A 25266-nucleotide genomic window follows, 5' to 3' on the forward strand; every position below is an offset into this window, starting at 1 on the left:
TAAAATAGGTAGCAACTGTAATATCGGTATAATTAAGTTATGTTTTGATTCCTCCTCGTATTTGGAAAAAGCTGGAGGGCTTGAACCAGAAGACCACAGTTGCGCAAGCACAGATGCCAGGCATGTAATTCTAAAAGACAAATTCTGCACTGGCAAGATTCATTCTTCTTGAAGATACTATTTCTAGCTGGTCATTTGCTGTACATACTGAGATACTAAGAACTGATATGTCTACCTATTCAAGGTAAAATCCCGCCCTCTTTGAAGACTTTGGCAGAGAGCCCTTCAGGAAAGTGCGTGTTTACTCTATCAGTTTATGTATTGTTAAGTATTGTTTATCTGGAGGTGTTTACAGCTTTGGGAGTTGAAATTCCCATTCTGGTAACTTAATTTGAGGATGTCTGGGTGGAAAGGTTGCAAATGAACATCACAGGCATGGACTGAAAAGGAGCTGAATCAGTTAAGTATTTCTTGTCATCTTTTATCTCACTTCTGTTTTGACTCATAACAAAAAAATGAAACCCTGATAGAGGAACAGCAGGGGCTTCTTCTATGACTAAGTTAGCAAAAAAGAACAGAAAGTGGGAGAAGTTACACAGAAGGCATGAAATTTGTTTGACATCTGAATTTGTGGCCTATGCTTTTGCCTGCTACTTGTGACTCAATCAGCTATTTCAGTCTAATGTCTCCCCAACTTTTGCTCATCTCTTTTTTCTTTTTTTTTTTTAGATCTGTATTAATGTTGTAGTGGAGAGGGTTGGAGTCGTTTGCTCAGTTACAGATATCTAGTGTTCCTTTAGGTGCTGCAGGTATTCCATCTGGCCTCCAGGTATAGTCCTCGGAAGAGAGTGGTCATCTGATGCTCATGTGCCTGCTCTGCAGTCATGTGCAGAAACCTTGGCTACCCAAGAGGAGGGTGTTTGTGTGTCTTGGTAACTGAACACTGCCCACAAGGGCAAGGGGACATGTGCATCGGCTTCCAGGCCAGCCAAAGGCACTGCTGCAAGGTGTTGTGAAGCACGGGACTAGGTACACCGAGATCTGCCAGAGCCACCAGCGTGCAGAAATGCACTAGGCTCCAAGAGAATGAATTTTAGTGTCAGAGATCCATTCACCTCTACATATTTACACCTGTTATAAAGAATTTCCTGGCAGGCAGGTTTTTTCCCACATTATGCCTCTAATATTTGCTTGATGTTATGATTATTAAGTCCTTCAGACAAAGAGTTAATTTCTCACTGGAAATAGAAAGAAACCTAGATTGGGCTTAGGGTCTGATTGCAAGTCTAAATTTGTTCTATAATGTTAATTATTTTATTACTGTTTGCTCACTTACCCTCTTTTTCCATGCAGTAAATAAAAAAAGTTTTCTAATAAATATGAAATTACAGCTTTACGTAGTCTAACAAAATTAGGCAAATGACCATGTGTACAATTTATTTACCACTGTGGGATGAAAATTTAGAGTGTATTTGTAAGATGACAGCAACACACCAATGCCTGTCCAGTAGTTTGTGAGTCTGTCTGGCAAGTGTGACTGCCAGAAACGATTCCAGCTGAAGTAGGCGTGTTTTTTCTTGCTTTATTTCTACATGTTGTGTCATGAAAATTTTATAGAGGCACATGGTGTACTAGAAGAGGTTAGTTAGCTGTTTACTGTCTTGAGTGGTAAGTAGACAATGGATGATCCTTCCTATTTACAGAACATTTGGAGGCAGCAGGAGAGTGAAAGATAAAGCTTTTGCTAAACCTATTGTAAACAAATAGCAACTCTTCAGCTCTAGAAATATAATGAGGGGCTGAAATGGGCAAGAGTTGCTTGCAATTATGTGGTGAAAATTGGAATAGGAAGACTAAAACTGCATTTGCAATAGACATTTGATTCAGATTCTGAGGTATTGAGTTCAGAGGTGATTTTGTTTCAACCCTAATTAGTCCAAGTTGAGTAAACTTGCCTGTCAAAACTGGATTTGGGTTCATGCAAGGTGCCTAAATTCTGAATGCCTTTGTCCTGGGTTGCATATGGAGCGAATGGAAAGAGAAGCGCACCTCCAGCGGCTTCAGCGTGCCTAAGGTCTAAATGGCCCTCTGGAGTAGCTTGCCTTCTCCACTGGCCTCGGGCAATTACGCATCTCACTCGTGTAAATGCTTAAAGTTCAGCGGGATGAGCCTGGGCCTAAGGACTTATGCTCTCTGAAGACGTAATAGATGTTTTCTTTTTCTTTTTCCTGTCATTCATGTAAAAGAAAGTGTGGTCATCATACAGCCTGCATTTAGAATCACTGTCCATACAACGAAATACAAGATTGGCTTTGTTTCGGATGTTTATTATAGCATACAGTATTTCTTTCCTTAAAAGCTTTTGCCTCTCTAATGACCAGGAATGTTTGGTATTATTGGCTGTGAAGGAGTTTTTCAATGATCACAAGTGTTCAGAATATGGAATCTGTAACTGATAATACGCAGTCGCATCTTTCTGCTTAGAAATGATCCTGGGTCTGTGCTCTGGAGGGCTCCAGGGCTGGAGAATTAAGAATGTGGTACACTAGCACTAAAATACAGCAGAGTATCCTGGGCAGCCTTCTCATGGGGTACCATTCCTGTTGTCCTCCAACATACACTTGAGTCTCTTTCCATTGCCTTCATTACATAATGGCTCAAATGATGAACTTTGTTACTTTTTGTGAGAAAAGAATGAAGAGGGAAGGGGAGAGGTGGAATAAGGAAAGGGGGGATTAGGGAAAGGGAGGGCCAAGGAGAGGGGAGGGGAAAAACGCGAGTGTAAGGGAAAAAGCAGCAATGGTTTGGAGTGAGAAAATTTGAGTTGTTATTAAGTAATCAGCAAGCCACTAGAAGGTTCAGAAAATGGTGTTTTAACCTGTTTGCCTAAAGTTGCCAAGCATTCAGTTCCTGAGTCATCTTGTGTCAAGTATCCAGTAGAGTGAAAATGTTCTTTTTCTTGAAAGATGGGAGATGTGTTACTGTATTGCAAGGTCACAAGCTGGTGTTGGGATGCCAGATTCTGAGACTTCTGAAAAAACAAAACCTTGAGCACTAAATGAGCTATAAGTAACACACTGAAAGCCACTATGTTGTGGATTAGAATTATTTGATAAAGAACCACTGAAAAAAAATCCTAAGAAATCCTTGTAAAATAAGTACTATTTATTTTGTTCGTGCAAGAAAAAAAAAACTTATCCACTTCCTGAGTTAATTTGTCTCATAATCAGTATTTACATTCCTAAATTTGAACAGACTTTCTCATATTTGTGATATTTGTATTTCAGAACAGGTAGACTTCCATGACTATGTTATAGATTTCAGGAAAAAAAGCTGTTTTGTTTTTATGTATATATTCTTGCAAATGATGTGTACACACAAACGTCAAAGCAACAATGCCAGTATTACAGATATAGCTGAAGTTCTGTTCAATTTTTACAGACTATAAGTAAACCGTTTCTGTTGGATAGAATTTTCTTTTTATTTTCATTTGTAATTTGTTGTGCTGTCGCTTCATTAAGAGTGAGAAAGGAAATAAAAGCTCCTAGTAATCATTGCCACTGATTTTCTATCCTGTTTATGTATGTTGTCATTTGTTTTATGAAAGGCAAAGGGAGAGCTTGTACTGCATCACTATTAAGTGATTTACATCATTTACTGGTAGTCTCACTTTTCATGTCTATTGTCCGATCAGCAATGCTGTACCAGGGAAACCTGTCCTGGTTTCACCATGGTGTTTATTGGTGACCCCAGTTTACCAGTTATTTGACATTTTGGTACTCTTTTTATCCTTGTCCTCTTTTTGGTGAGCTCTTGGGCTGCTGCTCTCATATCGCCAATGACAGCAACTTCAGCAAAACAGGTGCTGAGGACAGTGTGAGTATTAAATTGTTTTCTAAGACAATAAAATTGTTCTGAAATAGTTTTTCTGCAGCTAAAATAGTTTATTTTCTGCAAACTTTCTGAGCATTTTCTAAAGCCCAGCAATCCACAGGCTATCAAAAATGGGTGCAAATACGTGTGGGAGTACAGAAGGGAAAATATGAAGCATTTTTATCATAGGGAAAACTATTTGGAGGGAACCTACTCTTTGAATTAGTGCCAGCCAGATAATATTGGCAAACAGAGATCACATAATAGTCCAAAGCTACCAAAACAGGACAGATGCAAGAAAGAAATATGTTTAGCTCTTGTTTATGTGGATGCAAATGATGTGCACTTCTGTACATTAAATATCCTCAGAAGCATCATAGTGCTTCCGGTGGAGTTTTGGGTTGCTTCTTCACTAAAACTGACATCATGGAAATTTGGCAGATGCTCTAATTTGTTTCATGTTAATTTTTTTATCTAAATAAGGGGACTTTTTATTCAAGTTCGTTTTAATATTTTCAGTGAGCTGATTTAATTGAGCAAGTGGACAAGCAGATACCAGTTAACAAAGTCATTACATCCTGTTGCATACCTTTATTTTGTGTCTGCTAATACTGCAGATTTATGTCAGTGACAAAGTAAAAGTGATGATAGGACGGTGAGCACTAACAAAGGCAAAAATACTGTACCTGTGTAGTGCACAGTGCATTACTTTTTTTTTTTTTAAATGAGAAATACAATAAAATCTGCATAGGAGGCTGACAGCTCTACTGCCCTCAGCTATCACATACATCTCCCTAGCTTTAGCCAAGTCGTATCATTGCTTTTATACAGATATTCATTGTGTCAGCTGACATTTTACTGCTTTCTATTTTTTGCAGACTGAAATGGCAGTCACTGATTCTGAAAGAAAGAGGTGTTTTCACCTGCTACCCCCAGCAAATGCATTAAGCTGAAGAGGCTTGCTATTTCTAAGCAGACAACTTCCTTTTAAAATTAATTTTATTTCTAAAGGTAATAATAATAAAATCTTGTATGGGCAAGAAATGAGCAAATCTTGGATTTTAACCACACACTCTAGTTAGTTATGGGCTGATGTTTTCCTGAACTAGAAATGCTGAAAGGGTAGCGCAGCCCTAGGAATGAGCTGATTCAGCCCTTGAGTTCAATACACAGGCAATTGGGAACTCATTTGTTTACCCTTTTTTTTTATGTTATAAGTATAAATTAACACTGTCTGCATCCACTACTTCTACTTCAAGAAGGCTTAAATCTAAAAAAATGAAGTGAAAAATAAAGGTTTTACTAAAAAATATTTCAGGCATATTAAAATACATTAATATATAAACAGCCTTTGAGCATGTTATTTTTCATCTGTTCCATTCATCTTGAGCTTCATAATACATATTCCAGACAGAATCAATTTTGTAAATACTAAATAATGAAATTATTTTTGTGAATATTCATTAATTAATCATTAAAACTGTAACAGCACCTGTGGATATTTACTGTCACACAGGTCACGCAGTTTGAGAACATAAAAGGTCTTGTTACCTTTTTGGTGACAAAGGGAAATGAATGAGTTTGGTGCTGTTCGGTCCAGTTGTGTTTATTTTCAAAGGAAATACAAAAGGTAAAAAATAGATGCAAAGTCCTCTTCTCCTGGTCGCACTGTGCATAAACAGGAGGAATCTCCCTTGTGTTCAGAAATAAGTTGGTCATTGCTACAAGCATTCTACCCAAACTCACCCTCCATGGGTCTTGGCTTTCTCCCAGGGCTGCACATGCAGCGTTTTCCTCATGGGTGGTGCATTTTCGCTCTGGTCCTTTCTTCCTTTCATCTATATCTTTATAATTAAACTACATCTCTGGCATCTGCATTTTCCAGCTGTCCTCGGACACTGGTATGATGCGTAGCTTTTCTTGCTGAGCTGAATCATGTGTAAGGGGCTGTCCTCCTGGCATTTCGGCTCTTTCCATTCTGTCATTGGGACCCTGGGTTCTCTGGTGAAAGCGTGCCTGCGCAAGTTTTGTATCTGCTTTGGACTGAAGCACTTGCCAGGCTTCTTAGGGTTAGTGTGTTAGGGTTTGGGTTTTTTTTTCCTCTGGCTTCAGTAAAGGCATATGACAGATAAATATTTTCAGTGTCAGTCTCGGTTGCGTATGTGTGTCATTCTGTGTTCCTTTTATTTATACTGGTTTAAAATCAGCTAGTGACACTGTATCATGTGATGGTAATAGATAATGAAAATATTTACTTATTTTATAGCCAAATGAGGGAGAGCACGACTCCTCAAGCCAGTCTGACTTCATTGCAACAGAGCATTTGTATTTCCAAATCGTTTCCATCTCTGCTGCGTGTATTGTTTCTGCGCCGTAACTAAATCATACACGGACAAAGGGGTAAGACTGGGTTGTAGTGCTTTCTGCAAAGCTGTTTCTTCTTGTGGAGTGATAGCTACAGAAATGAATGGGGTTTGGTCAGTATGGTTGGAGGTGCTAGTAACGACTGCGCTGCATGTCTAAACAAACGTTAGGGCTGAAGTTGTATGGTTTTGTGATTGTTCCAGTTTACTTCTCAGGCAGAAAACAGCAAAGAACTTTGAATGTTACTTAGTAGTTTAAAAACTTAAAGAATACGAACAATGTTGTTGGACCAAGATTGCTGGGGATTTTCTGATTCAGATTTTCTGATAAAAACGTCACAGTTAAAGTGATCAGTGAAGGGGAACTGTGTGTACACTCCAGAATGTTTTTTTAAGTATTGTGTTTAAAGAGTAGGTTTTGAGTAAAGCCTATCAACTTTTTTTTTTCTGAATATGAAGAGTAAAAGAAGAAGATTCTCAGTAAAGATGCAACGTAGGAGTGAAAGAATAAAATGCTCAGTAAAGATGCAATATTCAGAACAGAAATTTCTAAAAATTATTTTGAGAAAGGAGTTTTAAAAATTTCTTAGAAATAGTTTGGCTAATCCATGTGAAGGAAGTTTGAGCATCCTGGGAAAGTTGTGATATATATTGTTTACGATGGAAACAAATAAGGAACTACAGTGACTGCATCAGATTAGTTTGGTTGTAATCTACTGTGATTCACTCCTTGCTAATGAATATTTTAGTTACTCTCAACAGTTATACTTTTCTGGAACTGATTTAAAATCTATGTAATTCAAAGAAAAGTCTCCAAATGACTACGTGACATTTCCTTAGTGCTGTATGTATATCTATCCAGGTAGTTATCTATCCTGAATGAACTGTCTCTCCTGTGAATTCCTTTTGTTCTGTAGTGCAACATTAAAACACACAGCAGTATCAGCCTGTGGAAGCTGCCAGAAGGAGAGGGATCAGTAGCCAACGTTACCTTTTTTAACCTGCATGTGAATCTTAGGATAAAATGCAGAGTACTTTTGCCTGAACTTTGGAAGTCTTTCAGCTTTCCTCTTCCTTCTGTCTGTTGAATTTATGGGCCTGGTAAGTTTGAGCCCGGGTGGCTCAGCTCATACGTAAAAACCTGAGCATATTGATAAAATTGTCAGTTTTTAGGTGGCTTTAATGACCTGTATTTTTTCCAAGGCAGGGAGTTGTATTTAGTGCCTGTGGGGCTTGGAGAGGTTTAGATCAGTGAGGTTTAAACTGGTTGCATCTAACAGTGAATAAACAAACACAGTTGATGCACAGAAGCAAGGCAAGAGCCAATACACAGCAACCAGCAAAGTTCCCAAGACCAGCCCTGCAGAACTGCATGACTGTTTGTTATTCACATCACTTTTATAAGGGAGATAAATACTTACTAAAAGACATTCACATAAATGCAAGTGATGGCTTGTGGAAAGAGATTGATTCCAACACCTTAAAATACTCTGTTTCAGTTTCTGCACTGTTACGTCTGTGCACATTCAGACTAAATCCACAGCAGAGAAATAAGGAGGAATCTGTTGCTCTGGTCTGATAGTACTGTAACAACAAGTGTAATCTAAAAAGCGCATAGTGGCAGAAACAAGTATGGGGGAATACATTTATAAGAAGAAATATGATTTCTGTGGAAGGAGGAATGCATTTAAAAGCACAGACCAAATTAGATATAGTCAGAAACAAAAATATGGCAAAGAGGATAAAGCTCCAGGGGTGTAGACCATATAATGGATGACTCTAGGTGAAATACTAAAAAAAAAATCAATAAATGAAGAATTTGCCTGAGCACAAACTCAGTTTACAGAAGGAGAAAGAAAGATCTAGAAGGCAGAAACCAACAGAAAAAGACAGTGTTAGCCCTGAAAGGCGGGAAGCATACATGTTTAATTCTGGGTTGTATTTGGTCTTGCATCACAGCATTCTACACAAATCATTATTTTGTTGTTTACTGGGAGAAACGTACATGTCCTTTACAGGAGTACAACCCCATCAGAACCTGTAGAGTTCTAATAGCATCACGTTAGCTGAATCTGGCCCATTATTTGTAAATAATCTGTCTGAGCTCAGTCCAGAATCTGAATCACACAACAGAAGTATTTTAAAATGTGCAGCTCTTCTACTTTGATTCTGTTCTAGAGAATGCTTATTCGGGCATGGACATGCCATAGGTCTGGTGCATTAAAGCTTTGAATATGCTCTCATCCTGTCTAGGTACAATAGTAACTGTAGTTACATGTAAACTGCACGCTGTCACTGTTGTTGCAGGTTTTCATCAATATCTTCTCTTTTTAATGCTTCCGTTCAGTCAGAATTGAACATAATCCTTGAATGCAAGAATAAGCATATTTAAAATAGAAGTGTGATAATGCTAATGTGATGATGTAGAAACAGTCTGAAAGCAGCAACTGCGTATACCTGGGCTGTAACTTACACCCTGGTTTTGCCAAGTGTCAGGGTGCCAAAGCTCTGCTTTACCTCTGCTTTGTGTCTTCCTTCTTCATCAGCCTGTCTCGTGAGCTCTTCCCTGTGTATCAGTCACACTGGGATCCTGGTACTGGGGCATCAGTCCACTCCTGGGAAACTCCAAAGTCCAAATCATAAAAGCACAGAGGTCTCCAGTTCCTATTTCCTGACCCATCACGCCACTCAACCTTCACCCTCAAAGCAGGATTTTGTCTCCCTTTCCTAGGCTCCTGGGCCTCTGCATCGCTTTTTGGTGAGTCAGCCCTTCAGCAGATGGCATCGGGCATCTCCACACGCTGCCGAGGTGCAGCTTGTCACTGTCATCCCTCCGGTATCATTAGACTCCATGCACATGGTTTCACACGCTCTTGAGGCCCATGTTTCGGTTTCCAAATGCATGCTGACATGTGTGTGAGGTACACACTTGAATAGGATTGAGATACGTAAATAGCTTTGTGGCTTTAGCCCTAAGTGTACTTGGACAGGTCCCACAGCTTCAGGTTTAGCTCAGACTTTCTGTTTTTAATACTACATATGATCTATAGTAAACACTTTGAATCTTTGATTAGTGACAATCAATGACAGCAACCAGTGAATTAGATCAACATTAACTAGGCAACTGATACCTGTAAACATAATTAATATATTTCTTCTAATAAATCAGAAAAATTCTGTTTGATTTATTCTGATTAATTCCCATTAAAATTTGAACAATTTATTTGATGAGAGCTTTGGTAAGGAGTTTAAGATCATCAGTAATTCAGGAGCCTACCCGTTGCCTACTTTTTTACATAAATTGGAGTTTATTTTAGGACTTTCTGTGAAAATTTAATGTCAAATGATCAACTGCGGCTGGGTGGTTCTTCAGGCAATCAATTGTGAACTGTCTTAGATTGCATCTGAACATGAAGTGTTTCCTTCCCTAGGATCAAGGTAAACAAGCCAGATGTGTCCTGACTGTGTGTTGTGCTAAGACGTAGATGCATATGTTCCCTCCACCTCCTGTTGCTGAGTTTGAAATAAATCAGTGTGTGTGGGGCAGGGAGAGCGTCATAATACGCTTCATTTTTCATGTCGCTGAGGTAAACAAACCAGTGTTTTATTCAGAAAAGAGGTTCTCTCTTCCCCTGGACTTTTATTAACCCTTCTCTATAACTCTTCCAGTTTACTTTTTGAGGAGAGGTGTCCAGAACTTCACAGTGTATTTTAGCTGAAATTTTAGCTTATACCTTGTGCAGTGGCCCCTCTGCTTCCATCGCCTGGTGCCTGCTGGGATCACAATAGCATCTTTCACATATGCATTTCACCGGTAACTCATAGCACTCTCGCAACTACCCAAAATACCCAGCTTCATCTTCCACACTTCCTACCTGCTGATGAGCGAGGTTGTTGTCGTTCTTAGTTCTGGGCGTATGACTTTCCAACTCGGTGTTCCCCAATTTCAGACTGCTTCATCATCTTTGACTGAAAGGAGACCTTTCAGTCTAAGTAGGAGTAACTGCAGTGTGTCCCAAACATATGACAGTCGATGAAATTCTAGCTTTATAAAAGTCAGGGGCTAACTTCGTACAGGTTTCAATAGAATTTGCATTTGTCATTACTGGAAACACGCAAATGATAGTACATTTCGTAGTCATTTGAAGAATATTCCTGCAAAGGAAGCTCAAGCAGTTCTGAAAACACAAAGTAGGTATAATAAATTCTTGTACTCTAAAAAAGCAGCATCACCTACTGATGTTTTGAAAACAAATTTTAATTAAATTAGCCTTCTAAAATTCATAGCCTCAGGTAAAGGTTTTGCAACAATAGCTCCAAGCAGTGACTCTTCATCTATTTCAGACGGCTTGTGAATGATCAGCGAATTACTTTTTTGAAATGGTAATATTAAACATAAACCAGTAGCTTTTTCAAGCCTAGGTAGGGTATCTGTGTTACTGGAAATAGGAGTTAGTGTGACATGAAGACACAATGTTTCTCTCATGTACGGTAGTACGGAACCAAGATTTAAAGCCTGCGTGCCTACGCATACAAATGCACATATAATATGTGTATCTGATAGGAAAGATAAATTCTTTATATTTGTATTTAGTTATTGTATTATCAGGGACACACTTTATGAATCCATTTGGAGTATTTCTACCATGTCATGTTATTCTAATAATAACACATACATCAATAATTCTAGCAAAGGCCTTTTCTAAGCATAAAATAAATCACCCTGCTGGGGAACAGGGTCTGAATTAAAAAAAAAGTCAATTCTTTTATCAGTATAAACGCATTTGTTACAGTTAGTTGTAAAAGATAACCAATCAACCATGTTTTTCAAATGCATTCATTTCCATCATTATGACCAGATTTCCAAGAGCTTTTTTCCCAGTATACCATCAGATGTTTTAATGTGTTCAGCATCCAGCAGCTTCTACTCTGAAGGCGAGCTGCTGGATTCAGGACCATGTAGAAAAGCTGGTCATATAGGAACAAAGTCTTTGTCAGGTGAACCTGGACAAACGTGAAAGAGACAATGTAAAACTAGGCTATATCCTGAAGTACAAATTGCTCATATGTTTCATTTCTGAGTTTGAGATACAGTCTACTTTTTGTCATTTTATATAATTAAGGATTTAGTAATTCTGTTTCTGCTAGTAGCTGATAATTGCAATTAGAAAAAGATACATTATAGTCATCAGAGAAACTAGCTAATTGTGTAGAAGAAGTGCATAAATAGGAACCAAATCAAAATTGACCATAGCACACTAAGGTGGATGAATAATTATTTTTAGCTTGTCCACTGATCTATCTATCTATATCTATATCTATATATATGTCTATATATATATCTATATCTAGATCTATATATGTCTATGTCTATGTATCTATATCAGAATTTATCTGTAGTTTGATTAGATATTTTACAGTCAAATGTTTCTTTCTTTATCGGCACTATCCATGCTCTGTGCATGAGACGTGTAACCTAACCACTTTGCACTTGGTGTGAAGAGTGCGACTTCTTGATTTGTTTGAGATTATTTTTCTCTTGCAACAGTTGTCAAGAGTTCAGTTTTTTCCAACCAAATCATGCTAGAAACCCATCAAGCCCTCTTTCTGCGCTACATTTTATAACCCCAAAGAGTCCAGAGACTCCCAGCGTGCTGCCGTGCGGAGCAGCAGCCTCGCCAGGGACAAGGCAGACAGCGGTCTGTCAGAAGCACGGACGTGAAGCCGGCAGCTATTCCCTTGCACGGCGACGAGACCTTGCATGTCAGGCAAATGGTGTTGCCCGCCTGCAGGCTTGCCTGTTGGCAGCCAGCTGGGTGGTAGCAATTTGTCTCTCAGCAGCAAGTCCAAGAGCAGTGCTGTCAACAACTGACCCAAAACCCTGGGCTAGAGACGTAGGTGAGAGTGGTGGAGAGGCTGCATGAGGGGCTGTGGGATTGGAGGTCCCAATTTGAGGAGACAGACATAACTTAGTGGAGAATCTTATCTTTCCACAGGGGATTTATAAACTTCTGTCTCCTGACGTAGACCAGACCTGTGTAATTGTGTTGTGTTAAAAAGGGTAAACGCACCACTTGAGCTGGGGTTTTAACCAATTTAAAAATCTTTCACCATGTAAAAAACACTGAAATATTAATGATGTTGCAGTTGGAAAATAAGGTCAAGAATATTATCCTTATCAATCAACATAAATTGGAAAGAACACCGTTCTGACTTTGAGCGCCAAACTAATTTAAATTTCACATAGGCTAAATATATCTATCATCTTCAAACATTATTTTCACTTGGAATAATGTGTCTCGTGTTTATTTTCTAACTTCCCAACTATAAAATAGATATTTTAGCTATCTCTCTGATTCATTGCCATGTCGTTTGCTTAAAAAGGCATTTTACCTCTACTTCACAAAAATCTAATTTTTTCATGTTCTTATTCATGCTATGCATATACAAGTATCGAAAGGTAATAATTAGACACATCTGCTTACATTTGCCAGGAGCAGATGCTAGACAAATTAAAGTGAACATAACTATCACTCAACATCATTAAAGAAGGGACTCTACAATAATTTCTGAACTTCGACAGGCAGTTAAATATTCTACATTGGCATATTTATGCTATTTGCAAAAATCTCATGTACAGAATTATCTTCATATGCAGTTGAACAAAAAATGAATTGTGTAAGTGTTCCAGGTCACAACTTCTACTTCCATTCCCACTGGAAAACTAAGTTGTCAGCCCCAGCGCAATGCTTATTAACATCACAGGACAAGCACATCAGCTCATGATAATGCAGCAGAGTCCTAAATGACTTAATAGCACACTCCAAGAAGATAAGGATATGAGAATGGCGTTATGAAGTTAGACCAGAAGTCCTTTCTTGGTATGCTGTTTCCAACTGTAGGCAATGGTGAAGGCTCAGGAAGAGTATAAAAGTAGGATGAGACTAAATTGTGGTATTGATATTCTTTGGTATTCTCCCAGCATCAAACTATGAAACTGCTCAGGGACTTCCTGGGACCTCTGTGTATTTTTGGTGTCAAGCAACGGGTAAGAACTGCCCAGTTTAAAAGTGTACATCCATACACATATGCATGAAAATAGAGTATCCTTTTATTTGTTTTGAGCCTGACATCTGATAATTTCTTTTGCTGCTCTGTTTCTTGCAAGTGAGAAGCTGTGAATAGCTGTTTGCCTCCTCCACAAAGTTATTGGAGATGTCTGCAATATATCTCTTAGTTGCTTCGTTTCTGGGCAGAAAAGTCCTTGCCTGTTTAGTCTGTCTTGATATGGGAGGAGTGCCTTTCATTCCCCTTGCTGCAGTTCCTGGTTCCTTGTTATGCTCTGTCCTGTTAGCGACAGGGACCAGACCTGCAAGCAGTTCAGTAGGTAAGTAGACTTTAAAATGATGCAGTGCAATGATTTTTCCTTTTTTCTATTTCTTTTCCAAACAGTCTTAACATTCTGTTTTCTCATTTTGACGTAACAGAATACTGAACCTATTATTCATAAAACTGCTGATTAATACCACAACCTTTTTTTTTTCCTGAGTGGTCATACTTAGCTCAGAACCTACCACTTGGTCCATAGTTAGGATTGGTTTTTCCCCATATGCATGTGCATCGACATTGAATTTTGTCTGTTTTATCCCTTGGGCATTCAGAATGTGTCTGTCCCTCTGCACTTCCTCACACTCACATCTTTCGCTTTTATTATTCTGGGAAATGTTGTAGCGAATATAAGCACCTTAATGTTCATGCCCTTCTATGCCATTCATGAAGATGATGACCAGAATGGAGTCCTGCACAGATCCTCATTCAGGTGTGCAAGTGAAGTCCCGCTGTTGTGAAAACTGACTGCTAGGCTCTATTGTTTGTTTCTTGTCTTTTATCTGGTCATAATCCATGGCAGGACATACTTCTTGTTCTACGAGGCCTTCTTTAAGACCATTTGGTGATTTATAGTAGGTGTTTATGTCTTTAGCAAATTATTGTTTATGTGTTTCTGGATTGCTTTTCTATGATTCTCTAGAATATCTATTTTTTCTCCTTTGGATGTGACTTCTTATTTTTGAAGTATCTCTTTTTAGTTCTAATAAAATTCTTTACCCAAAATTTTAAATATTCTGGGTTTTGTTTGTTTGTTACTCAACAGTTATTTTTGATATACAGAAGTTCATATTATGATGACTATAAACACTCTCTTCTCCAACTTAGAAACTAGCTGCCTCATTTTTATACAATTTACTTTTTGAAATTAAATACTATCTTTATGTCATTTAGACTTTTTTCAGTTTTAAAAGTTGGTTTCTCATCAGGGTTATACAGCAGTTGTTCTGTCACAGGGTTTTGACCCATGATTTGCCCATTGCTCAGAACCAAGTCAAGAGTGTCTTGCCTTGTTTCAGCTTTCACCAAAAGCTCCTCCATGAATCAAGTCATTTGTGGTGTCATTTATTCTCTGCATCGCACCTCAACCTGATATTTACCCAGTCTACGTGGGGGTGATTGAAGTTTCTGATTACTAATTTGTTTTTTTGCTGTCTCTTAAATCTCTCTTCGCAGCTCACTGACACCGCTGTCATCCTGATTAGACAGCGACAACTTATTCCTAATACTTATGTAGGCCTGGAATATTAATCCATAGAGATAATGTCTAACATTAAGTACAGTTAACTATCTGATGCAAAGCTTTCTTTAACATACGCTACATCCTTCTTTTTCTTGTCTATGTAGTTTGTTTTGCATTACAGGTTTCCACTGACTGCTTTCCTTCCATCGAGTCTCTGATGCTCCTATTAGGTCAATATTCTCACTTAAAACTAGGTATCCTAGTTCCTTTATCAGCATCTCAATAGTAGCATGTATGCATTTGATCTGGTTGCTTATTTTTCTATGCTATCTTTAAATGGTATTTTTGGGTGCAGGTAAGCTTAACTTGTGTCCTAAATTATTTGTACCAGCTTTTGTCTTATATTTTTCTCAAGGATATAAAGCTTTTATAATTTTACCTCTCTATGATTCGTCCCCCAAGCCAGATTTTCTTCTACACCTGTTGGCTTTCCTATAGTCTTTAATTCAATCCCCTTCTCCAGTAACCTTCCTCGTTCTGAGTCCCAGCATCTTTACCTGATTCCTATTTTTGCCATAAGGACTTTGTACAAAGTTTGTCCAGTTCCTGATGAATCTAAACCCTTCATCTCTATGCCATTGTCTGAAAGACTGATTCTCCAGCCAGCATGAAAAAGCACTGCCAGAGCAAGAGCAGAGGTAGATGATCAAGGGTATAATTTTCATATTTGAGGAGGCCATCTGATGATCATAACTGAGATGCTCTGCAGAATACTAATCTCTGGCTGAAAGCAATGGTATATAATGTACCTTGCTCATGCTCCTTTACTCAGACACATTTTGTTTGCCCAAAGGCCAGGTGGGGAAGGTGATTTCTTGCCTCTTAAATGCACTTTGCTGCTTCTGAGGGATTTGCAAATAGTAGATGAATTAGGTAAGTACTTGAGCAGTGGTTACAGGCTGTACCTGTGGTAGGGAAGACTCCAATTATTTAGATAACTGGCCTGTGTCTTCTGAATTCGAGGAGTGCCTCTGAAATCAGTGTGTCTACCTAGCACAGGTTTATGTGAGTAATTTTGCTGCAGGAGAAGCATTACATACAGCAGAGTAACTGTCTAGGGAGGGAAAAACTCTTTGTCTGAGGGAGGTGTATAAACTGAGTTTTAGGTTCTTAAAGTTTTCACCAAATTTTGGAGGAAATAAAAATATTTACCTTCTGTCCTTCCAGCTGGTACCATACAAGGAGAAATGTCACAATACACAATTAGCCCCTTCTACATTCAATTACTTGAAGAAAACATACAGCAGAATACATTCACAGTTTTTCATCTTTGCAGGTATCTTGTATTGCATGTGCGTGTTGATGTTTGAAAATAGCCCACAACAGCCATGAGGAAAGTATTGTTACTGTATTTAGATCATAGAACCATAGAATCACAAAATGGTTTGGGTTGGAAGAGACCTTAAAAATCATCTAGTTCCACCCCCCCTGCCATGGGCAGGGATACTGTCCACTGGACCAGGTTGCTCAAAGCCTCATCCATCCTGGCCTTGAACACTTCCAGGGATGGGGCATCCACAACTTCTTTGGACAACCTGTTCCAGTGTCTTGCCACCTTTATGGCAAAGAATCTCTTCCTTATGTCTAATCTAAATCTACCTTCTTTTAGTTTAAAGCCATTACCCCTTGTCCTATCACTACATGCCTTTGTAAAAAGTCCCTCTCCAGCTTTCTTGTAGGCCCCCTTTAAGTACTGGAAGGCTGCAATAAGGTCTTCCTGGAGCCTTCTCTTCAGTCTGAGCAGCCCCAACTCTCTCAGCCTTTCCTCAAAGCGGGGGTGCTTCAGCCTCCTGATCATTTTTGTGGCATTCCTCTGGACAGAAGAGGTCCATTTGTAACAGGTCTTATGCTGGGCACCCCAGAGCTGGACGCAGGACTCCACGTGGGGTCTCAACAGGGCGGAGCAGAGAGGCAGAATCACCTCCCTCAACCTGCTGGCCACGATGCAGGCCAGGATACAGTTGGATCCCCAGACTGCGAGCAAACATTGCTGGCTCATGTCCAGGTTTTCATCCACCAGTACCCCCAAGTCGATCTCGTCAGGGCTGCTCTCAGTCCCCCAGCCTGCACTGATACCAGGGGTTGCCCCGACCCAGGTGCAGGACCCTGCACTTGGCCTTGTTGAACCTCTTGAGGTTCGCGTGAAGGGAAAGGTAACCAACGCGTTATCCACTACAGGATCAGTTTTGCTCTAAGTATCCAAAGTAGATAAAAACCCCAGGGAGTGCCTGCTATTGTCAGAGAACTCTGCTTTAAAAAAATCCAGCTGCTAAAACTGGAAGTTTTGAAGACTTGTGACTACGTGTTTCATGTCAGTTGTTTACACCATCCTCTTTGCAGCGTCAGGAGTTGGGCAGTGTTGCAGTTTGAAATCCTCCTCATCTTTCTTTATGCAGTGACACATTTGGATTCCCTGATTCCAAAAGCTATTAGCAGATCTTTGCAGGGTGTTCAGATCATGTGCAGGAGAGGAGACGCTCCCCCAGCAAGATATTTCCCTTTAAAATCCTAATTTTTTAAAGGGCACTGGCAGGGGACTCGCTCTTTTCCACTTCTTTCGCAGGTCTCTGTGCAGCAAGAGGTTTGTGTGGGGGTTGAATATCATGTATGCTTGTAATATTTCCTCTAGGATGCAGCATTTGGCTTTTTTTACCCATTTGTTTATTTTGCGCTTTACCAAGTTTTACGAGCATAGCCATGTCACGGGATGAGTTTACCCTACCCAGAGTAATGAGTTTTTAGTAAATGCATTGTTTTCCTTTTGACTTAGCACGCGTGCCAGTTTTGTTACTGCAAGATGTAAAGTTGGATTTAGCATTGCTGATGGACTGAAAGGGTGAAGTGAGGGAAGCTGGCAGCGTAAGTCTGGAGGGAAGGGAATAAGCTGCACAGGGCAGTTCACTGATCACCTCTCTGACTCTCTGCCGTTGCAGAGAAATCTCTTCTAGTTTACTTCATTACTCAAAAAGCAACACATAATATCCTGGTCGCAATGAACAGCCTATTTGCAAATAAAGAGCCACAGTTGAACCCTGTCATGATGTCCATCGTGGCACAGGCTCCCTGTGGAGGGAGGCAGGGCAGGGCCTGGCAGCCAGGGCCCGTCCCACCTCCAGGCAGGAGCAGGGCAGCGGGGGCACTGGGACAGCCCCAGCCCCAGGCACTGGGCACCTCTCTGGGGCTGGGCTAAAGCCAGTCAGGGACATGGGCCCACGGGTGGGCCCAGCTCGGCAGGGCCCATGGCCGGGCAGGGCTGTGGGGAGCTGGAGGCCGGCCCTGCTGCGGTGTCGCTGGGGCAGAGGGTGACGGCCCCAGGGGGCTGACGTGGGGTCCTGGGTCATGGGCAGGGTGTGGGGAGCCCTGGGGCAGGGCCATCGAGGTCTGGGGGTGTTCTCCAGGCCTGGCACACCCAAACGGCATGTGCCGCAATACTGAAGCGTACATGTATCCTGTTTCAAGTTATGCATTTTAAAAGCACTTGACAGCCAATGTGTTCTTACTCTCTTTCTCAGAGGGCATTTTGTTCATAGTGTTTGTCTTGAACAGGATCTCCTGTAAGAATATCTGGTCGTTCAGATAATCACAGCCAGCAAGTAGAAATCTGTAGTGCTTTTAGAAAGGTCTTTTTGCAATTCTGTGGTGACAAAAAGACTGTAGACTTTTCAGTCTGAAATACAGGTTTACTGAAAGTTGTTTTGAAAGGTTTTGATATTAATCATAGCAAATAAGAGGGGCATGGAGCTATATATTTATGGTCAGAGTATTTAAAACACATATGTGTATGCCCAGCTGTGGAGGCTCTTATACTACCTCCATCACTGCTGTCCTAGAACACTTTGCAGACACTAGAAGAATTATCCATGCAATAATAGGAAGACCTGAACAAATACGACAAGTAATATCAGCTTACAGGGCTTTCTTTGAGTTTTGTTTTTCCTTCCAGATTTTTATTGATAATTCAAGTAATACTAAAGAAACGTATAAGTTGATATATTTATGGAAAGACCAATTTAGAAGTTTGAGAAGTCCTTCATTCTCTAAAATGGGTACCTGGTAGATCCCAAATTTTTAGCCTCTGTTTGTATCTTATAACATTAAAAAAAGGTCCCATAGCTTTAAGATTTTAGGGCACTAGCTAGTTTCTCCAATTCACTGGTGGCACATCCCGCTACTGTGTAGGAGGCACAATCCATTAGTTGTCAGTTCCCATCTCTCTAAGGTCAGCTGCCTCAATCATGGGAACCAGCTGACAGCTGATAAAGGTTGATTTTTTTCCTTCCCTGTAGGTTGTTAGCAGGATTTCAATTAGTGCAATTAAATGTACCTGTTTTCTTGAGGTCCTGTCAGCTCTAACGTAAATAAATTTGTGCTTCATGAAGCAAGTTCAGTGCCTCACTGAGCCTAGCATTATTTTTCTTTCTTATAAATCTTTTTTTTAAAGGCTATTTTCTGTGTTTTTTCCTGACTTGATCTCTTTTAGAGTGTTCAAGTATAGCATCGAAACATTTGACATTTCTATTTCTACTCCTCTTTTTTAGAAGGGCTCCATCAGATGTTGAATTTTATGTTCTGTCTGTTAAGTGGATTTTGATTGCAACATGCCACACAATCCTTGGACAGATCTTCAGGTGTGTTGTGAAAGACCATACTTCTTTTAGCTAGCTTTCTGCCTCCAGATCAGAGAGTATGATACCCTTGATGTGCAAAGGTGTATGTTAGTTTTTCTTTGATCGGTCCTTTGGGAATAGAATCTCCTGGTTACTGAGAAGCCTATGGTGTTGTAATACCTGTGATACCCTGAATCAGAGAAGGAATATTTAAGTCTTCTTCCTCCCATCCCCATCTGTCAGGGATTAAATAGCCCAGACTACTTCTTATTGTCCTGACTCATGTCCCTGAACTGAAATATTTGCAGGAACTTTCTTCTTTCTCTCTCCATATTCATCTACCAAAGCTTGATAGGAAGCAAGGAAGCACTTGCTTCCTTGTCAGCTGGTGTCCTTTGAAGTTTGGATGAGAGGACACCCCAAGGGCGGGAAGGCATCCCCGTCAGTTTGTTGTGGGCAGAGGAGCACATACAGAGGAAAGCCAACACCCAGCTTTTGAAGAGTAAGCTCCAGTGGCCATGGCAGGAAGGTGCCGTAGGGCTGTACTGACCAAGGGTGCCCAGCTGCTCCCTTCCTTCCTGTTGAGAAGCTTCTCTTCTGTTGCAGTGACCACCACCCGTCCCCAAAAAGCTGGGGAGAAGCTGCTTTGGCCAGTTGCTATGTCAACTGTGCTCCCTTCGCCTGCAGAAAGCCAAGCGCTAGTTGGTATGGCAACCCTTCTCAGAGCACCCAGAGATGCTCAGTGGGGGACGGGCTCTTTGGAGAAGGCACCATTGGTTGCAGTGGAGATGGAAACTCTTGTGCTAAAGGGTATAGGAGGGCAGGAAGAACCCATGTGATCATACATTTATTTGGAAAATTTTATTTTGTAACATCAAGTGGGTTCTTGGAGGCTAAATATTTCCTTAGATCTAATTATAACACCATCCTTGTGTGTTTCAGTAGAAGTGGAAAAAGTCATGGTAACTTGGTTCAAAGGATACCACGACAACATGGGTGTATGGAGGGTCACACTGAAATCAGTGTAACTGAGCTGCTTGAGCATTGCCTTTTCTTAATGGAAGAGTATTTTAGCCACATGCTTTGGAAAATATGTGCCATGTTTTCAACCTGTCAGGGCTTTTGAGTGGTGTCAGAGAGAAGCCTGAGTCAGGATCTTATAGATGAGATGAATCTTTACTATAACAGCAGGTAGACCAAGAAATATTAGAAGAAGGTGCTTTGGTGGCATGGGGGGAAGGGGGGGGGCATCTGTGTGCGTGTGCATGTCTCCTTCACTCAGGCTGCTCCTGAACTGCATCTAACATCAGAGAGGTTCTGATCAGGCTGTTTGCTTGTAAAAGACTTTGCAGAGCAATAGACTTTGATGTTTTTCTCCATTCAGTGACAATTAAATAAGTAATGTATGGTTTAGACATTGGGCAAATCAAAATGTCAACAGATTAAATATAACGTAAATCTTTTCTTTAATAAAATTTTTCTGTAGTATGAAAGTTGCTGAAGCTTTTAGAAAATATTGAATGCTGAGAAAAATGTTTTGAATGTTAATCTCACCCAACTGAATAGTATTGCTGGTAAATTCTGACTTTCTAAGGTTAGCCTTTCTGAATACGTGTTTATTAAATTCATATTTAGCTATGTGAAATGATGTGTGCATGAATCTATTTCTCAGGTCTCTTCTGTGTATAGTAGGGGGACAGATTTACAGCTACGTTGTCAAAGAATAGGATTCATGAGTTTGGCGTTGCAACTCACTTTGGGCTTATTGGGGAGAATGTAACTCAATCATCAATGCCTCAGAAATAGCTCCTTACACTACAGCAGCCGTATCTAATTTTTGAAATTATGTGGAAGGTGAGGGAAGGGACCTTGAAGTTATATGGAGACTTAAGGCATGGATTTTCAACACATCTGTTTATCCACTGAATGAGTATTTACTTCATTTACTCATCAAAAATAAATAAACCAAAAGCCGATGGTAATAATCACATTTGTCTGCTGGTCGAGAAAACCAGGACGTGAATTTACATCCAAATGCAAATCTAAGACAGGAATCTGTGTTTCAAGTAGGTACAAAGCTGTCCTCCCATGCAATTGAATAGCGTTTTTTGGTGTATTTTTTTCCAATATTTCCAGTAATTTTCAACATACTTATTTATCTTGCATGAATATTTTTTATAACTGCCATATTAACAGTATTCCATAATTATTAATTATAGTGTTCTATCTAGCAGTTATTTTGAAGAAACACAACATTTTTACAGCTAATGGAAAACTTTAACAACCTTGATACATAACAGACTAAGACTGTAAACAGTGGTAGTCTATTTTAGAGCATTATTGCTGCTATAATTTTATGCTGCTGTTAATTTTATTTTGATGAGAAAACTAGATTTTAAAAATGTTCTTTTTTATTGAGTGTAGGAGAGAAAAGCAAAATATAACAAGCAATAGAAAACAAATTATTATTTGCTTTTACTATATTAGTATTATATTATTCACAGCATATTAGTATTTATCGTTCATTAGTCCTATAGTCAGTGCATTAGGTACTGTACAGTAGCACACTACAACACATTCTGCCTGTCTGAAGTGGCTTTGTAGTCGAATCATGGTTGTGCTTCCTACATGGTATGTTCAGTCTGTGAAGAGACAAATATAATAGAAAAAACACTTTAAAATTTCTTTGTATGTGGTTAGCGCATGTAATATTGCGAGTCTGTAGTTCTTGCTTAAGACGTTTTGAAATCACAGATGGTACAAACAAAGGATACAGATATGTTACGCTCTATTTAAGTTGTGATACAGGCCTCTCTACCATTGTATCTAAATTCCTTACCCAACATTATCTACTATTTGAGTTTTTTCTTTCATTTTTTTCCCCAGGGGAAACTATGTTGAAAAAACACCAACACACCTTTCTGTGTGCATTTCCTTATATTAATGGCATCGTTGCAGAACGGCATCGTTGGAGTGCTAGAAACTCAAGGATGCTTGTCACCATTCTTTATCCTTGTAGGACGTTCCATGGTCTTTGAATACACAAATGAAAACTCATGTTGCCTGTGCAGTCTAGCTTTTCCCATTTTGAGGACATTTCTCCTGTACTTCAGAAGCACCGTGCTTGTCCTTCTGTCAATGCTTTGAGTGATTTTGTCACCATGCTTGACCTGAAGCATCTATTACTATGAGGAACTGTAGAGGGGAAAGGCAGACCTTGGATGTGGCATCGTATTGTACGGGGAAAAAAAAAATGATTTATGGAGGTCTTTGCCACCGAGGAAATTGTCCGCTGCTCTGTGCGGTAGTTAGAATTTCCTAAAGCTGGCAGCTCTGTGTCACGTTTGACATAAAAGAGCACCCTAATACAGTAGCTGTAGTGGGATTAATCTCTTCTAGCTTTAGACATCTACCCTCTTGACCTCTATATCAGAGCTAGTCATCATAAGCTCTCCTGGAGGAAGGTGGCCCTTAATAAACTTTGTAGGCTACTTTCCTGGGGGTAGAAGTCCATTTTCTCATTTTACCTGACAAATACCTAGTGCATTTTTTCCAGTCCATGCTCAAACCATTTTTGCATTTTCCTCTGGAGTATAGAAAAGAGGAAAACTTCCTTTATGGGTACAAAGCCTAGAAAATTAGCTAATCAAAGAATGAGAGCTGACAGCCTTCTGGGTTTTAATAAGCTTAGTTTCTGCTGGTGGTGACTTTGATAGAGCTGCCCTAAGGAACTGGCCTTGCCTGCTCATTTTATCGCTCCTTGCACAACCAAGCAGTTCCAGTGCAGTTCTAATAAGAGTTTGCTGCTTTTTGCTTTGAGCTTATCAGAAAAAGTGTGATGGTGAACAAGCATGCTTCATATTAATTCTTTCTATCCTGTCGTCTTCCAAGCAGGGGAGGCTGGCAGAGCACAAACGTACAGTGATCTTTCAAGGTGTGTGGTGGCACATATACTTTCTTGGGCACTCTGTTTCTGCCATGTCTGTTGTTCAAAATGCAGAGAGTGGGGTTAGGCAGACATGTCAGTGCATCTGCATAGTATATTGCCATTGCAGAAGATGCTGCGTGAGCATTTTCCTTAGTAGATACCAAGCGAAGAACTGGGAATGAGCTGATATTTCACATGCAATAATGTACTTTTTTTAAAAATAACTTTTCAGTATATCATTGCTTTCAATTCATGCAAATACAGTCATATAGATTAGCAGACATATAGATAGGATTTTTTCTTTAAAGTTAGGATAAAATAAGAAGTGAAGGTTAATTGAGAAAGCACTAATGAAAGTTGTACTTTAGAGAATGTATTTTGTAAGTTTGTCTTCTAGTCAAGACACTGCAAATTCTTGATGCTTGCTGGATGTTGCTGTTTCTGCCTGTAATTTGTAAACTTTTTTCGCTGCTGTTCCCTGCCATAGTAAATATTAGTTAAATAAACAAATAAAATGACAGACTTGCTGCTTGTGTTGTTAGGTATGTTTTACTTAGCTAGTTAATCACTCCATTCATTAGCTGTTAACATGTATTTTATCTCAAGCCAAAGGAAAAAGGCACCTAGCCTAAAGCTCTCTTCGGCTCAAATGTACTGCTTCTCCTAGGTTCTAGGGCTAGCCTGTTCACTTCTTTCAATGTTGTGCAGTGCCACTCCATCTCTCTATTTCTGTTTTGCATTATTTTGCGGATATATTGTGCATTTATACATAGTGAGCTTTTGGTGTACTGTGCACGTGTTCATGGATCCTGTAGTCCCCCATTTCTTGACATTGATGTGCAAACCATTATAGAAGCCCAGCACACAGCAAATTTTGCACATTAATAGAAACAATTTTTAATTATGGCGAAACAGAGCTGGTAGAGGATATTCATTCTAATGCATCAGTGTCAGAAAATTGGTTGCAGAGAACATGAGAAGAGACGAGGTCTTCCTGACGTGCTAATGGGAGTGAGGCAAGGGCACCCAGTGTAGCATGTACTTCTTTCAGCGATGAGCAGGGAGCATTAGTCCCACTGGAGAAAGCTTCTGACAAAAAGGTTGGAGCATGTTCTCCTGAGCAGTTGCGTCGGATTTGAGTTTTGAAGAATGAGCTTCCTTCCAGGCAGTTCCACATGGTCTCCTTTCTCCCATCACTGTGCCTTTTTGTTTTCAAAGGTCTCCTAAAATGGGAACAGCTTGTCCTTGATATTGGTAATGTTTTATTTTTCTAAGCAATTAAAATTGATTTTTTAAAGCTATAGCAGCTACTGCATTGAAGAGAATGGATCACTGAATAAAAAATACAAAGGCTCCGAGTGTGGAAGGCATGCTCAAGTTTCATTTGATTTCAAGGAAAGGCTGTAGGGCTTGAGGAAAGCAGGGCAGGATCAGTGCCTGAAGTTGGGTTGTCTCCACACAAGACCCATTACAAGAACAGACTGTTCCCAACAGTCATACTTGGAAAGCCTGAACATCCTTTTCCCAAACAAGCAGCAAGCCTGAAGGGTTTTGTATCACCATCTTGTAGAACCAGATGCAAATGCAGGTATCCTGTGGCTTGCACACCTGCTGCTAAATATTTAAATGTGGTTGGAGATCACATATATTTCTGAGTGTTTTGTGAAGAGTTTCATGAAGAGTTTTATCATTCAGAGCACTTCTGTAATTTGAAAATCGGAGTTTTAATGGCCTGTACTTAACGATCTCATTTTTTTTCATTGTTGAATATGGCAATGTTATCAGACCTAAAACCACTGTTTTCTGTAATTGTAAACATTAATTTTAATGTTAAACATTAATAATACAAGAAAGTATTCTTTTCAG

At 39.7% G+C, this 25266-nt stretch overlaps 1 protein-coding gene across 2 annotated transcripts in view; it reads left to right on the top strand.

Annotated features, from left to right (window-relative positions):
* Positions 1 to 25266, top strand: part of GABRB3 (gamma-aminobutyric acid type A receptor subunit beta3) — a gene marked incomplete at both ends in the record, with an annotated part of 198777 nt that overhangs the window by 138035 nt on the left and 35476 nt on the right. The window lies entirely within an intron of this gene.

Source organism: Phaethon aethereus (assembly GCF_964289735.1).
Source record: "Phaethon aethereus genome assembly, chromosome: 1".
Taxonomy (NCBI): Eukaryota; Metazoa; Chordata; class Aves; order Phaethontiformes; family Phaethontidae; genus Phaethon; species Phaethon aethereus.